Raw genomic sequence first — 17,945 nt, 5'->3', positions numbered from 1 at the left:
TTCTGGTGAACGATGTTTAATGCCACATGTTAATTCATTAACTGTTTGTAATGTTTGAGCCTATTTTTTTTTTTTTTTTTTGTTAAATTTCAATCAAAATTTTGAAGCCAAAATGATTGTCAATATCAAATATGTGTTTAAAAATTTACTATTTCTCATTTTTAATCAAAGTTATTTGATGGTCAAAAATCATATCCAAAATAAAAAAAAAAATTGGCCAAAAAAAACCCCCTAATTGTTCTTTTTCCTAAATACCAACAGAATTCACAAGAAAGCCAAGATCAAAGCACTCATGAAGGTCCATCAGACACTCAATCTGGCGTGGATGCGAATCCTACGAATACACCTTCGACATCCAACACTGTAGAAGATACAGAAGCTCGTCCCTCACCTGCTTTGCCTCGAAGAAATTATCCAAGACAAAATACACCAGATCCAATGAGTGGTGTTGCCCAACTTGTTTCAATAGCTAAAACATTACTAGAAAGGAACAACACTTCCCCTATTTGTGGAATTGCTCATTTAGTCAATGAAAAGATGAAACTAATTGACCATGATTCTGGTTTACTTGCCGAGAAATGGATATTGTCGGTTTTGAATGCCGCAATATCTGGAACCTTGTTTAAATTAGACCATAAAATCTTTGCTGATGTGACAGTTTCCCCTATTTCGAACACAAATACTCAAGAAGTGCCACTTGATAATTCAGCCGAAATGACGGACAATGAGTTTAATGAATCAGAAAACATACCCATTGTCCGTCATTTGCGACAAAAATCAGCTCGCCATCACCCCTTTAAAAAAGGGTGTGGTAAGAAATCCCATACAAAGACCAGATAATAGTTTTTTTAAACAAAACATTTCTGTTCCTGTTAGATTAGTAAGCTAATTAAAGTTTACTGTGTATGATTTTGTATTGTAATGTGATGACATTAAATCACATAAATTACAAAAAATATAGAAAGACAGTTGTGAACATGTTTTTTTTTTTTTTTTTTTTTAATTTTTTATGTGACAAACCTAGTTTGTGTTAAAAAATGCATTATTTGGACTAAACTAAAAATAAAAAACAATGAATTATGTAGTAATGTTTTGTTTTTCTCGATTTATTTTTTATTTAAATGTGTTTTATGTTTAAATATTATGTACAACAGAAGCATTATAAAGCTGCAAATCTTTTTTTTTTATTTTTTTATTTAATGTAAACACATTGTCTTAATGTTATTTTGTCATCATAACATTATTTTCAAATCAGATTTGAAAAAAACCAAAAAAAAACAGTTGGAAATTGTCACAAAATATAATATGATATTATCACTTCAACAAACACTATTTTTATTTAACAGTTTGATTAAACATACATTTTTTTGGAAAAAAAATACACCATTCAAAACTTTAAAAACACAATAATGCATTGGAAAAACAATATTATATAGGCATATGACTCTGCAAAAGTTCTACCAACTTCCCCGAGGCCACATGAATCTCCCGAGCACAGTCATAAATGTCTTGAACATGGGTTCTGTCTGCATTGTTGGGAAGTAAATCATGTAAAAAAAAAAAAAAAAAAAAATTATGTATCATGGTTTTTTATAAACAAAAAAACAATAAAAAACATCATATAATTACCAATTTCACATGTTTCATAACTTCCATGATCAGAATTTGAAGGACTTATTGCCCAACCAGAGCCAAAACCCACATCTGTAAAATAAAACAATAACAGAATTATTATAAGAATAATACAAAAACAAAAGACACAAACCAATAAACAAATACATACTTGCGTCTGATTCTGAAACAAAACTAGCCACTGCTGGCGAAACATTTTGGACGACCATTACATCCGGGTTCATCAGAGTCTCATCATCATTTTCATCCATGTCCACATTTATTGGATTGTTATCTGCTAAGTAATGAAATAATAATATGAAATAAAAACATTACATACATTTAAAATAAGGTACCGGATTAATGCTAATATATCTCATACATTTAAAATCTTGTTGAAAACAACATACCAACTGCATTCATTAATTCTGTCCTCACGGCCTGGACTCTAGAACCACATCTATATTTGAGGTCGGCCCACTTCCGTCTGATTTGTACATTTGTTCGGTGCACATCAAATTTCCTCCTCAGGCCATGACGTATCTTTTTTAAGATCTTTCTCCTACTTTGATAACTAATCTTTTCATCAGCTGTGCCTTCATAACCCCTTGTATCAATCTGTTCTATGAGGTATTTAACCTCATTCTCACCCCACACAGCCGAACGTGGCATGGTTGCTCAGTTAGCCAATTGCAAAGTAATTAGCATCACATACTGTCTGAATGTGGTTTCAGTTTTGGATTTACATAAGATATTGTCAACAAAGTTTATCGGCTATCTGTATGTAGGTCTGAACATCTGACATATGTGTCTTCGACATGTTTAAACCATTTTCAAAGGCTACATGTTTTTTGATGAATATTTATGGTTTATACTTTTTTATGACAAAACAAAATGAAATAAAAAACCAAAACCATTATGAGGAATTCAACAACAAGCTCACATTTATTCCACTCATAATAATTAGGGGCGTGTAAATAAGGCATAAAGTTTTCTTTGTAATTGTTTAAAAAAATTAGTATGAACATAATGTTATATAGAAAATAAATTAGCCTATTTTGACAAAATGAAATAAAATATTATTATACATGATATCGAAGCATCAAAATTGTGAACAAGATATCAACATAATGTAAAGATTGTTTTAAAGTTTATCAAAACTAACATTTGTCTATTAGTTTGAATATAAATAAAAATAAAAACAAATTATGGTAACACGTGCAAACCAAATGCACCCGTTCCATTGAATAAATCACAATACTTGTCTCGGTTTAAAATATTTTCATCCGATATGCGACCAATTACTACAGGTGGGTTTAACGACGGCAAATGTGGATCATTTTCTCGCCATGATCCTGGAATTACTTCACCAGTGACGTCGTTAACTGTGTACACATATCCAACAGGAATATAGTGTCGGCCCTCCCTTTGCCTTAAAAAATTGTGCAGAACACAGCATGCCAGTACTACTTTATCAATGGTTTCGATTTTTAAATTGATAGCAGTATGAAAAATGCGAAACCGGCTTGCTAGAATGCCAAACGCACTTTCAACTACGCATCTAGCACGTGAAAGGCGGTAATTAAAGACAGTACGTTCTGCATTTAAGGTATTTTGTGGGTAAGGTCGTAGTAAATCTTTTTTTAAAGGAAAAGCCTCGTCGCCAAAAAATACAAAATTAAGATTATTGGTGGTCACACAATTATTGGGTAATCGCAACTGCGATCGTAATAGTCGTCTACCAAATTCTGTTTGTTCTAAGGCGCCACCATCTGAGATACGCCCATTCATACCAACATCTACCATGACAAAATCATAATCTGCGTTTGCGACACCCATTAAAATAATGCTAAAAAAACCTTTGTAATTGTGGTAAAAAGAACCACTGTGGTGTGGTTGGGTGATCCTGATGTGTTTCCCATCAATAGCGCCACCACAGTTAGGGAATTGCCACTGCAGCTGGAATTGTGAGGCTATTTGCATCCAATCACTTTCATTTTTTGGAAAAGGCATATAATCAACAAGATTATCAATTATGGCTTGGCAAGTGTCTGGAATGATACTGCTTAATGCAGATAATGAAATAGCAGACGAATATTGTAAGTCCGTCAGTGTGCGTCCCGTCGCAAGGAACCGCAGAGTGACACAGAGACGTTCAACACTGGTCACTGCGGCACGCATGACGATGTTCTGACGGCTAATTTGATGCTCCACACGCTGCAAAAGGATCTTGAAAGAATTCTCGGACATTCGCAAGTAATTTTGAAAGTCATTTGGATGTCTCTCTTGAAGTTCGCGTAATAAATTTAAATGCGAAAATCTGTCCCTTTCCAGCAGCCATTCTCTCGCCCAAATGCGGCCAAAACGTGCATTTCTACGCGTGTTCCGCTTAATTTCAATAACTGCAGTAGACGCAGCGACTGCGATCGCAGCACCACATATGGCAAATTCAATTTCTTGATTCATATTTGCAAAATAATCTTGAAACCCCGTCAGAAAACAATCATATATCTGTTGAAAAAATTAAAAAAAAAAGAAGAAAAAAATTTTTTAAAAAAACAATGGGATACACAATTATGGTTTCCAAAAAAAAAAAATAAAAAAACAAAAAAAACAAAACATACCTTTCACGACAACAAGACCAGTCTATTCATCCAAGGCTTTAGGTTTAAAGATGACACTGGAACAAACCTACACAATAGGATAAAACAAATAGATATGCAACCTAATGTCACACGAACATCATAAGGAAAGGGATAATGGGTCGCATACACAGCCTTTTATAAGGCATGATGCAGAAAGCTAATACGCTGAGCCATTAACCAATTAAGTCGCAGAGCAATAAACCATGTTTTCATTAGTCGATAAGGTCCAGGAACAAAACGTAGTTTAAAAGCACTAAATTCAAACACATGATCACAGTTGATCAATCATTGACTTTACACACAACAATTTGGAGACCGACTTGACAGATAAAACTACGATCGCATGATTGCATCATCCCAATTATGGAAAAGTCGGAGACTGCAACGATCATGCGATAAGGACGATTTTTAAGACTGTTATCGCATGTAAAAGCATTTACACACTTCAATGTCGCATGCGATGGCGGGAGTACGTCATTTTCGATTTGACCCCATCGACATCGCACGTGCGATGTTGCAACGTGCAAAGCCGCCCTTACACTTTGCCCTGGGGCCAACCTCACTCTTAGGAGGCCACAAAAACTGACTGCATCTACCATCAGCCCCAGTTGCTCCCTAAACTGCAGTGGCGGTCACCCCCTGACCGCAATTACCGAGAGTGGCATCATGATTCCCATTGAAGTTAACCTGACATACCTGTGGCCAGAAGATTCCCAACATGTGAAGACCCTGAGGCGACCTGAAGGTAACGGGGCTTCACAGAATTAGATTACCATTAGTGATGAGCGAGCATGCTTGTCACTACTCGGTACTCGCACGAGTATCGCTGTACTCGGGCTGCTCGGCGGGGACCGAGTAATCTCGCGATACTCGTGCTGTACTCGTGGTCTTCATTTCTGCATGTTGGCGCTCTTTTGAGAGCCAACCCTCATGCAGGGATTGGCTGGCAGACCACTGCAATGCCACAGCCCTTTTAGTTGTGGAATTGCAGTGATTGGCCGGCCTGCACAGCGTGACCGAGCCTTTATATCGGCCGGCGCGCTGTGCTCTGCTCACAACTATCCAGACAGTCAGTGCAGGGAGAGTGTCGCTGATTCAGGGAAAGCTTTGCGGCCCTTTATAGTTAGTTCCGGAGCAGGGCTGCAAACAGTGTGACCAGAAGTCCTTCTCAGGACTATTCTAGTTGTATACAGGCAGGCAGGGTATAGCCAGGTCGGAGTACAGTAGCAGAGTCCTTCTCAGGACTATTGTTGCTATATACAGGCAGGGTATAGCCAGGTCGGAATACAGGCTAGTGACCAGAAGAGTCCTTGTCAGGACTATTGTAGCAGTATACAGGCAGGCAGGCAGGGTAGTGGTGACCGTATACCAGCCTTCATCATATCTGGGGCTGGTGTACACAGTGTAAAACAGTCCAGATAGTGTCAGACTTCTCAGTAATTGTCGCTCCTAAAAACCAGTTAGGTTCTTATTGCGTCCGTGCTTGCATTTAAAAACAGCACGTGTGTGGCAGTCGGTGGCAGCGTACAGGTGCGCGTTTTGCACAAACTATTATATAACGCACAAGTCTAGTGTATAATACACGTCAGTTAGCAGTGTCTGATAGTGTCAGACTTCTCAGTAATTGTCGCTCCTAAAAACCAGTTAGGTTCTTATTGCGTCCGTGCTTGCATTTAAAAACAGCATGTGTGTGGCAGTCGGTGGCAGCGTCAGGCTCCATATTGTCCCTGGATAGAGACGTGCATGATGGCCTGTAAACATGAAGTGCCCATTGTAAGGAAGTGGGTCTATTGTAGTATAGTCCTTAGGCAGGGCAGCCAAAAATTGGGAGGCTCCACGTTGTCCCTGGATAGAGACGTGCATGAGGGCCTGTAAACCTGAAGTGCCCATTGGAAGGAAGTGGGTCTATTGTAGTATAGCCTTTAGGCAGGGCAGCCAAAAATTGGGAGGCTCCACGTTGTCCCTGGGTAGAGACGTGCATGAGGGCCTGTAAACCTGAAGTGCCCATTGGAAGGAAGTGGATCTATTGTAGTATAGCCCTTAGGCAGGGCAGCCAAAAATTGGGAGGCTCCACGTTGTCCCTGGGTAGAGACGTGCATGAGGGCCTCAAAACATTGTTCCCATTGCAAAGGAGCGGGTCTCCTGTCGTTGTAATGTCCATTCTGCAAAGAATGGGCGAAAAAATTTACCACTGGGGGTATACCTGAAACAAAGGCCTAAGTATTGCAATTTGTAACGGTCATCATCATGGTGGCGCATGAGGAGAAGGAGGAGCAGTCCAGCGATTATCCAAAGTCCAGAAGTGTGTACCCATGGGTGAGTGGAGGTACATGGCAAACTTTAAATTCCGCTCTCATTTGCTGGTGGTGTGGTGAAGTCTGGCCCAATCCAACCCTTGTTCATCTTGATCAGAGTCAGCCTGTCAGCATTTTCAGTTGACAGGCGGGTGCGTTTATCTGTAATGATTCCACCTGCGGCACTAAAAACACGCTCTGACAAAACGCTAGCAGCAGGGCAGGCCAGGACTTCCAAGGCGTAGAGAGCCAATTCATGCCACGTGTCCAGCTTGGATACCCAATAATTGTAAGGCACAGAGGAATGTCGGAGTACAGTTGTTCGATCTGCAAGGTACTCCTTCAGCATCTGGGCAAACTTAGGATTTCTTGTGGCACTACCCCGCACCTCAGGGGCTGTGGTACGTGAGGGGCTGAGAAAACTGTCCCACATCTTAAAGACTGTTCCCCTACCTCTGGCGGATTGGACTTGTGCCTCTCTCGGCTGTACGCCTCGGTTGTCCACTGATTCATGACCTATGCCGCTAGCGTTTTGTGAGGGGAATGCTTTGCCTACTTCCGTGACTATGGCCTTCTGGAACTGCTGCATTTTGCCTGACCTCTCCGCCTCGGGAATAAGAGACATAAAGTTCTCCTTTTAGCGTGGGTCTAACAGTGTTACCAACCAGTAATGATTGTCGGCCAAGATGTTCTTAACGCGAGGGTCACGAGACAGGCAGCTTACCATAAAGTCAGCCATGTGTGCCAGACTCTTAACAGCCATCACTTCAGTATCCTGACCAACACGATGACTGAACATGCTGTCCTCCTCCTCCTCCTCCTCATCATCTACCCTGTCCTCTGGCCAGCCACGCTGAACCGAGGATATGACTGCATGTCATATCCTCAATTTGGCCAGAGAGTTGCTCCATGTCTTCATCCTCCTCCTCGTCATAGTCCTCCACTGCACGTTGTGATGAGACGAGGCTGGGCTGTGTGTTATCATCACCCACACCCACTACTGTTTCTTGCTCAAACTCATCGCGCTCCGCCTGCAATGCATCATGGTTGTTTTTTGAGCAGAGACCATTTTAGAAGGCAGAGAAGCGGTATGGTGCCGCTAATAATGTCGTCATCGCCGCTCACCATCTTGGTGGAGTCCTCAAAGTTTTGGCGGATGGTGCATAGGTCGGACATCCATCTCCACTCCTCAGGTGTTATGTGTGGAGTTTGACCCATTTCCCGACGGCTTAGGTGATGCAAAGCAAGAAGGCCTGCGGAGACACCATCACATGTTTCTCAACGCTGGCAGGAAACTAGCCAGGTCTTTCACCGGGAAGGAACAACCACGGGAAGGGCAGTCTCCAGTCAAGGAGACCACCTATGCCAAACATGGTATCCATCCACAGACAGCCGTTTCGGGGTATTTGCCCCTCATCAGTGTGGAGTAGGAATCTGGCTAGTGGGACATTGCCTAGTAAAAGACTATGTGAGCAAGGATGGTTGACCTTAGGGAGATCAACATCCACCACTGCGGAGACACCATCACGTGTTTCTCAACGCAGTGATTCTAGAGCAATGCCCCCTGGGAAATATTCAAAGCAAGAAGGCCTGCGGAGACACCATCACATGTTTCTCAACGCTGGCAGGAAACTAGCCAGGTCTTTCACCGGGAAGGAACAACCACGGGAAGGGCAGTCTCCAGTCAAGGAGACCACCTATGCCAAACATTGTATCCATCCACAGACAGCCGTTTCGGGGTATTTGCCCCTCATCAGTGTGGAGTAGGAATCTGGCTAGTGGGACATTGCCTAGTAAAAGACTATGTGAGCAAGGATGGTTGACCTTAGGGAGATCAACATCCACCACTGCGGAGACACCATCACGTGTTTCTCAACGCAGTGATTCTAGAGCAATGCCCCCTGGGAAATATTCAAAGCAAGAAGGCCTGCGGAGACACCATCACATGTTTCTCAACGCTGGCAGGAAACTAGCCAGGTCTTTCACCGGGAAGGAACAACCACGGGAAGGGCAGTCTCCAGTCAAGGAGACCACCTATGCCAAACATGGTATCCATCCACAGACAGCCGTTTCGGGGTATTTGCCCCTCATCAGTGTGGAGTAGGAATCTGGCTAGTGGGACATTGCCTAGTAAAAGACTATGTGAGCAAGGATGGTTGACCTTAGGGAGATCAACATCCACCACTGCGGAGACACCATCACGTGTTTCTCAACGCAGTGATTCTAGAGCAATGCCCCCTGGGAAATATTCAAAGCAAGAAGGCCTGCGGAGACACCATCACATGTTTCTCAACGCTGGCAGGAAACTAGCCAGGTCTTTCACCGGGAAGGAACAACCACGGGAAGGGCAGTCTCCAGTCAAGGAGACCACCTATGCCAAACATGGTATCCATCCACAGACAGCCGTTTCGGGGTATTTGCCCCTCATCAGTGTGGAGTAGGAATCTGGCTAGTGGGACATTGCCTAGTAAAAGACTATGTGAGCAAGGATGGTTGACCTTAGGGAGATCAACATCCACCACTGCGGAGACACCATCACGTGTTTCTCAACGCAGTGATTCTAGAGCAATGCCCCCTGGGAAATATTCAAAGCAAGAAGGCCTGCGGAGACACCATCACATGTTTCTCAACGCTGGCAGGAAACTAGCCAGGTCTTTCACCGGGAAGGAACAACCACGGGAAGGGCAGTCTCCAGTCAAGGAGACCACCTATGCCAAACATGGTATCCATCCACAGACAGCCGTTTCGGGGTATTTGCCCCTCATCAGTGTGGAGTAGGAATCTGGCTAGTGGGACATTGCCTAGTAAAAGACTATGTGAGCAAGGATGGTTGACCTTAGGGAGATCAACATCCACCACTGCGGAGACACCATCACGTGTTTCTCAACGCAGTGATTCTAGAGCAATGCCCCCTGGGAAATATTCAAAGCAAGAAGGCCTGCGGAGACACCATCACATGTTTCTCAACGCTGGCAGGAAACTAGCCAGGTCTTTCACCGGGAAGGAACAACCACGGGAAGGGCAGTCTCCAGTCAAGGAGACCACCTATGCCAAACATGGTATCCATCCACAGACAGCCGTTTCGGGGTATTTGCCCCTCATCAGTGTGGAGTAGGAATCTGGCTAGTGGGACATTGCCTAGTAAAAGACTATGTGAGCAAGGATGGTTGACCTTAGGGAGATCAACATCCACCACTGCGGAGACACCATCACGTGTTTCTCAACGCAGTGATTCTAGAGCAATGCCCCCTGGGAAATATTCAAAGCAAGAAGGCCTGCGGAGACACCATCACATGTTTCTCAACGCTGGCAGGAAACTAGCCAGGTCTTTCACCGGGAAGGAACAACCACGGGAAGGGCAGTCTCCAGTCAAGGAGACCACCTATGCCAAACATGGTATCCATCCACAGACAGCCGTTTCGGGGTATTTGCCCCTCATCAGTGTGGAGTAGGAATCTGGCTAGTGGGACATTGCCTAGTAAAAGACTATGTGAGCAAGGATGGTTGACCTTAGGGAGATCAACATCCACCACTGCGGAGACACCATCACGTGTTTCTCAACGCAGTGATTCTAGAGCAATGCCCCCTGGGAAATATTCAAAGCAAGAAGGCCTGCGGAGACACCATCACATGTTTCTCAACGCTGGCAGGAAACTAGCCAGGTCTTTCACCGGGAAGGAACAACCACGGGAAGGGCAGTCTCCAGTCAAGGAGACCACCTATGCCAAACATGGTATCCATCCACAGACAGCCGTTTCGGGGTATTTGCCCCTCATCAGTGTGGAGTAGGAATCTGGCTAGTGGGACATTGCCTAGTAAAAGACTATGTGAGCAAGGATGGTTGACCTTAGGGAGATCAACATCCACCACTGCGGAGACACCATCACGTGTTTCTCAACGCAGTGATTCTAGAGCAATGCCCCCTGGGAAATATTCAAAGCAAGAAGGCCTGCGGAGACACCATCACATGTTTCTCAACGCTGGCAGGAAACTAGCCAGGTCTTTCACCGGGAAGGAACAACCACGGGAAGGGCAGTCTCCAGTCAAGGAGACCACCTATGCCAAACATGGTATCCATCCACAGACAGCCGTTTCGGGGTATTTGCCCCTCATCAGTGTGGAGTAGGAATCTGGCTAGTGGGACATTGCCTAGTAGAATCACTGCGTTGAGAAACACGTGATGGTGTCTCCGCAGTGGTGGATGTTGATCTCCCTAAGGTCAACCATCCTTGCTCACATAGTCTTTTACTAGGCAATGTCCCACTAGCCAGATTCCTACTCCACACTGATGAGGGGCAAATACCCCGAAACGGCTGTCTGTGGATGGATACCATGTTTGGCATAGGTGGTCTCCTTGACTGGAGACTGCCCTTCCCGTGGTTGTTCCTTCCCGGTGAAAGACCTGGCTAGTTTCCTGCCAGCGTTGAGAAACATGTGATGGTGTCTCCGCAGGCCTTCTTGCTTTGAATATTTCCCAGGGGGCATTGCTCTAGAATCACTGCGTTGAGAAACACGTGATGGTGTCTCCGCAGTGGTGGATGTTGATCTCCCTAAGGTCAACCATCCTTGCTCACATAGGCTTAGGTGATGCAGGTACTCAACAACTGCCCTCTTCTGCTCACATATCCTGACCAACTTGTGCAGAGTTGAATTCCAACGCGTGGGGACATCTCACACCAGTCTGTGTGCCGGAAGATGCAAACGGCGTCTTAAGCCGGCAAGGCCGGCTGAAGCAGTAGGTGACTTTCGAAAATGTGCAGACAGGCGGCGAACTTTTACCAGCAGATCAGACAGCTCTGAGTATGACTTTAGAAACCGCTGAACCACGAGGTTGAGCACATGGGCCACGCATGGAACATGTGTCAGCTGGCCTCGCCTCAAAGCCGCCACCAGGTTCTGGCCATTGTCACACACGACCTTTCCTGGCTTTAGGTTCAGAGTTGTGAGCCAGTGATCTGCCTGCTGTTTCAGAGCTGTCCACACCTCTTCTGCATTGTGGGGTTTGTCACCTATGCAGATTAGCTTCAGCACTGCCTGTTGCCGCTTCGCCGAGGCAGTGCTGCAGTGCTTCTGTGTCGCCCTGGACAAGCCAGGGGCCACAGAGCACAACACTTAAACACCCCACACTCCCTGCAGGCATATCATAGTCAAAACACAAAATCCTTGTTGCCTTCCCCAAGGGCTGTTGTCCACACCAGGGTGTGGAGCCAGGCGGTTGGTCTCCACCCACCGAGGAGGAGGGAAAACACAGGCAGTGAGAGTTAAGCTAAGGAAGTGGAAGGAGGAAAGTAGTAGAGAGGAGAAAAGTGACAGCAAAGAGCCTGAAGTTGGTCCGGGTGTGTGGCCCGGACAGGACAGCAAGGTTGGCAGGATGTGGTGACCGTCTGCAGTGGAGGCCGATTGGAGTCTGCCGTAAGGACAGTGGACGGGTGGTGACCCGGCCGTACCGGACCGGTATACAAAGAGAAGCCAGCACCATTGGCAGAGGACTTTCGGATCCCGGCAAGGCTTGGTGTCGCCGTGAATTTGACAAATCCGTTAGTGAAGGGAACCTCAGGGTTTCCAAACAGCCAAGTCCAGATAGAAGGCAACCGTACAACCGTGAAGGGGAGACACAGCCACCGCCAAGGGCAACCGTCTCCCAGGGCCAGCGCCTGTGGGCAAAAGGGGCTCCTCCGGCCCATATCCAGGTCGGGGAGCGGGTTACCGTTGGGAAACCATCACTACCAACACTTAACTTAGGTGCAGGGAGAGACAGTCATCACTAACCTGCAGGGAGGAACAACCGCAGCCGTCCGAGTGACCCGTCCATCCAGCCACTTGTTTAACCGTGAACTGTGTCATCATCATTGGGCTGAGTGAGTACCTCCGTGCCGTGCGGCACAGCGCTGCCCCTGCGACCCTGCACCTCATCAGGCCCCGCAACCCGCCTGTCATCCATGTCTACCCCATCACCAGGCCCCGGGACAACCAACCCCCCTACCCACGGAGGGGAGAAATAACAACAAAGCTGCTCCCTGTCACAGGCTCCCGGGATCCCCGTCCAGAGCAGCGGTGGTGTCCACACAATCACCACAACCGTGGGTGGCGTCACGGACAATATCCCCAAAACCCAAACCACCCCTTTTCACTCACGGGCGAGTAGCGCCGCTCGAGTCCCCGGGATCCGGCCATCGCTCGAGCCAACGAGCAGCAGCAGCCGTAGAGCAGCGTCAGCCGGACCCGAGCAGTGGGAGAGCGCACCGTCCCCTCCTCCGCCCGCGACACTTCCAGCTTGGGACTGGTGTGGAGGGTAAAGTGGATCAGGATGCGCAGGAGGAGGAGGAGGCTGAGGAGCATGACATTCCGGAGCTGTAGAGTGTGTGTGAAACCCTGACTGAGGTAGGGCCTGCAAAACTTGGTGTGTGAAGGACGTGTTCCGTCCCTCGCTCAGACTGGGTCCCAGCTTGCACAATATTAACCCAGTGTGACGTCAACGAGATGTAGCGGCCTTGCCCACATGCACTTGTCCACGTGTCTGTGGTTAGGTGGACTTTGGCTGAAACAGCGTTGTTCAGGGCACGTGTGATGTTTTGTGACACGTGGTTATGCAATGCGGGGACGGCACACCGGGAGAAATAGTGGCGGCTGTGGACCGAGTAACGTGGGACAGCTGCCACCATCAGGTCGCGGAATGCTTCTGTCTCAACCAGCCTAAAAGGCAACATTTCCAGCACAAGCAGTCGCGAAATGTTAGCATTTAGAACTGTGGCATGTGGGGTGTTGGCAGTGTATTTGCGCCTGCGTTCAAAGGTTTGCTGAATGGATAACTGAACGTTGCGCTGGGACAAGGACGTGCTTGATGATGGTGTTCTTTCTGAGTAGGCAACTGCAGGTGCAGGAGTGGAGGAGGCTTGTTCGCAGGCAGCATGGACAGGGGATTGGCTCGCATGCACAACCAGCGAAGACGTAGCAGTGACATCAGCAAGCACTGCTCCTCGACTCTGTTGTACTTCCCACAAAGTCGGGTGCTTGGCTGACATGTGCCTGATCATGCTGGTGGTGGTCAGGCTGCTAGTTTTGGTACCCCTGCTGAAGCTGGCATGGCAGGTGTTGCAAATGGCCTTTTTAGAATCATCTGGAGCCAACTTAAAAAACTGCCAGTGTCAGAGTTCCGGGTTTTCCAGTTTTCTTTTGAAAGAGCTTGCCCTTTGTTAACATGGAGTTTTCTGTTCTGTTGCCCTACTTCCTGTCCATCTGTTTAAAAGCCGCCCCTAAAGCTTAGTCCAGTGCCTGAGTATACTGCTTCCTGTGTGCTCCTGCCCTGCTGCTTTTGGTTCCTGATTGTTATTCGGATCCTCTTGGAAAACAACCGACACCGACTCTGGACTTCATCTGGTATCATCTAGCTGTGCCCGGACTCCGTTTGCCGTCTTTGGTCGGCACTTCTGCCCGGTTCCTTCCGTTTAATACCACTCTGGACTCACATCACGTACGGACATTTTTGGACTTACCTATTGCCCTTTTGTGTCCCGGCTGCTGCGCATTTAGGGCTTCTGGGGTGATTGCCAGACAGTCCCTGTATAGGGGTTCGCTCTTGGTGGTCTCCCTGGGGGAGTCCGGTGCGCGGTCCCGGGAATTCCCTTTCGCTCCGTCCCTGGAAGGTATTTCCTGTATTTATGTTCTACTGTGTTTTTGTTCCGTTTATGTACATATTTGCTGGTTGCATATTATAAACGTCTTCCACCAAGAACTCGTCTCTGGTTGTCATTGCCCTAACGCAATCGAAATCCTCAATACATACAATAGTATTACAGCCAGACTCGGGAAGACCTAACATTTGTACAGGCACCTTGTGTCGTGTTGTTCCGGGGAACAGTTGCCTGACGTCTGCCTGGGGCCACCACTCTGCTTCTTACTGCCTGTTGTGATGCTACGCCTCCCTCCCCCTGTGCACTGCTGTCCTCGCTCTGCATATCCTCCTGCCAGGTTGGGTCAGTTACTGGATCATCCACCACGTCGTCTTCCTCTTCCGCACCCTGCTCCTCCTCCTGACTTCCTGACAATTGTGTCTCATCATCGTCCACCCCTTGTTGAGACACGTTGCCAACTTCGTGAGAACGTGGCTGCTCAAATATTTGGGCATCTGTACATACAATCTCGTCATGGCCCACTTCAACAGGAGCTGGCGAGAGGCCAGAATTTGTGAATGGAAACGTGAACGAACAGCTCTTCCGAGTGTCCAAGTGTGGGATCAGTAATGTCTGTGGAGTGTGGACGTGTACTCGGCCTGGTGGTAGGAAGGAGGATCAGGTTCTGAAATGTGCGGTGCAGTATCACGGCTACTGACACTTGACCGTGTGGAAGACAGAGTGTTTGTGGTGGTGCCAATCTGACTGGAAGCATTATCCGCTATCCAACTAACAACCTGTTGACACTGGTCTTGGTTCAAGAGCGGTGTACTGCTGCGGCCCCAAGAATTTGGGACAGGACGTGCGAGCGACTAGATGTGGCCCTTTGTTGTGGCGAAATTAGAGCTTGCACACAACCTCGGTCTCTGCCTGCACCACCATCACGTCCACTTCCTTGTTCGTTGACAACGCCCTTGCGCATTTTGCAATGCTGTGCTGACGTGTATTCACTAGACTTGTGCGTTATATCCAAGTTTTTGCAAAACTCACACAAATGCAGCGGAAAGCTGCCACCAACAGGCACACACGTGCGGTTTTTAAATGCAAGCACGGAGGCACTAAGAACCTAACAGGTCTCTATCCAGGGACAACGTGGAGCCTCCCAATTTTTGGCTGCCCTGCCTAAGGGCTATACTACAATAGACCCACTTCCTTACAATGGGCACTTCAGGTTTACAGGCCATCATGCACGTCTCTATCCAGGGACAACGTGGAGCCTCCCAATTTTTGGCTGCCCTGCCTAAGGGCTATACTACAATAGACCCACTTCCTTCCAATGGGCACTTCAGGTTTACAGGCCCTCATGCACGTCTCTATCCAGGGACAACGTGGAGCCTCCCAATTTTTGGCTGCCCTGCCTAAGGGCTATACTACAATAGACCCACTTCCTTACAATGGGCACTTCAGGTTTACAGGCCATCATGCACGTCTCTATCCAGAGACAATGTGGAGCCTCCCAATTTTTGGCTGCCCTGCCTAAGGGCTATACTATAATACACCCACTTCCTTACAATAGGCACTTCAGGTTTACAGGACCTCATGCACGTCTCTATCCAGGGACAACGTGGAGCCTCCCAATTTTTGGCTGCCCTGCCTAAGGGCTATACTACAATAGACCCACTTCCTTACAATGGGCACTTCAGGTTTACAGGCCCTCATGCACGTCTCTATCCAAGGACAACGAGGAGCCTCCCAATTTTTGGCTGCCCTGCCTAAGGGCTATACTACAATAGACCCACTTCCTTACAATGGGCACTTCAGGTTTACAGGCCATCATGCACGTCTCTATCCAGGGACAATGTGGAGCCTCCCAATTTTTGGCTGCCCTGCCTAAGGGCTATACTATAATACACCCACTTCCTTACAATGGGCACTTCAGGTTTACAGGCCCTCATGCACGTCTCTATCCAGGGACAACGTGGAGCCTCCCAATTTTTGGCTGCCCTGCCTAAGGGCTATACTATAATACACCCACTTCCTTACAATGGGCACTTCAGGTTTACAGGCCCTCATGCACGTCTCTATCCAGGGACAACGTGGAGCCTCCCAATTTTTGGCTGCCCTGCCTAAGGGCTATACTACAATAGACCCACTTCCTTACAATGGGCACTTCAGGTTTACAGGCCATCATGCACGTCTCTATCCAGGGACAATGTGGAGCCTCCCAATTTTTGGCTGCCCTGCCTAAGGGCTATACTATAATACACCCACTTCCTTACAATGGGCACTTCAGGTTTACAGGCCCTCATGCACGTCTCTATCCAGGGACAACGTGGAGCCTCCCAATTTTTGGCTGCCCTGCCTAAGGGCTATACTATAATACACCCACTTCCTTACAATGGGCACTTCAGGTTTACAGGCCCTCATGCACGTCTCTATCCAGGGACAACGTGGAGCCTCCCAATTTTTGGCTGCCCTGCCTAAGGGCTATACTACAATAGACCCACTTCCTTACAATGGGCACTTCAGGTTTACAGGCCATCATGCACGTCTCTATCCAGGGACAATGTGGAGCCTCCCAATTTTTGGCTGCCCTGCCTAAGGGCTATACTATAATACACCCACTTCCTGACAATGGACACTTAATGTTTTGAGGCCCTCATGCACGTCTGTATGCAGGGGCATTGGTGAACCTCACAATTTTGGACTGCCCTGGCAAAGGAAAATACTACAAAGACTCAGTTCCTCAAAATGGGCACATTAGACTCAAGAGGCCTTCATGTACGTCTCTTCTCAAGGACATCGGAGTGCCACACAATGTTTTCACGTAAAATCTTTCATGTATTAATCTCAAAAAGTAACATACACCAGCTCTATCTCACTATTGGGTATGTGCCCTTAACATTTCCGCCATGAAAAATCATTTTGGGGTCATTTTGGAAGGTTTTCTGGTGAGTCCGTAAAAATGGCGTAAAACGCGGACAAAATTGTTCACAGCTGTGACTTTTCAGTGATAAATGCTTCAAGGGGTTTTCCCCATGCTGTTGCCATGTCATTTGAGCACTCTTCTGAGACTTTTGTGCCATTTTTAGGGTTTCTCCATGCTGCCGGGGGGTCATTTCACAAAAATACTCGGGTCTCCCATAGGATAACATTGGGCTCGTTGCTCGGGCCGAGTACACGAGTATCTTGGGAGGCTCGGCCCGAGCTTCGAGCACCCGAGCTTTTTAGTACTCGCTCATCACTAATTACCATCCAAGACCCTTATCCTCTCCCTCTAATTCTAAATGTATTCAATCCGATTGTGGGAGCTAAGTGGTTCTCCAAGTTGGACTTAAGGGGGGCCTACAATCTGGTTAGATTCAGATAGGGGGGTTGAATGGAAAATGACATTCAATACTCCTGAGTAGAGTTGAGCGTGGTTCGTGGTTCTCCAGTTCGCGGTTCAAGTGATTTTGGGCGGTGTTCTAGTTAGAACTCAAACTCGAGCTTTTTGCTAAAAGCTCGACAGTTCGAGTTACGTTCGAGAACGGTTCTATCACCAAAAGCAAGGCTTTTTACAGCTACAGTGTGCAGGGAGCCATCGCTGGCAGCCTGCGGTAAGCTGGTAACCAAGATAAACATCGGGTATCCAAGCAAAGCGCTTTGGTTAGTAACCCGATATTTACCCTGGTTACGTGTGCAGGGAGCCGACACTTCCCCGCTCAGCTCGCTCCGCCCCATCCTGCACGCGGCATGTACACACACACACACACACTCACACTCACCTGTCCCCAGCCATGCAG

The sequence above is a fragment of the Anomaloglossus baeobatrachus genome, chromosome 3 (genome assembly GCF_048569485.1).
Source record: "Anomaloglossus baeobatrachus isolate aAnoBae1 chromosome 3, aAnoBae1.hap1, whole genome shotgun sequence".
NCBI classification, from domain to species: domain Eukaryota; kingdom Metazoa; phylum Chordata; class Amphibia; order Anura; family Aromobatidae; genus Anomaloglossus; species Anomaloglossus baeobatrachus.
The sequence above is the reverse complement of the archived record's forward strand: the minus strand, read 5'-3'. Positions refer to the sequence as shown.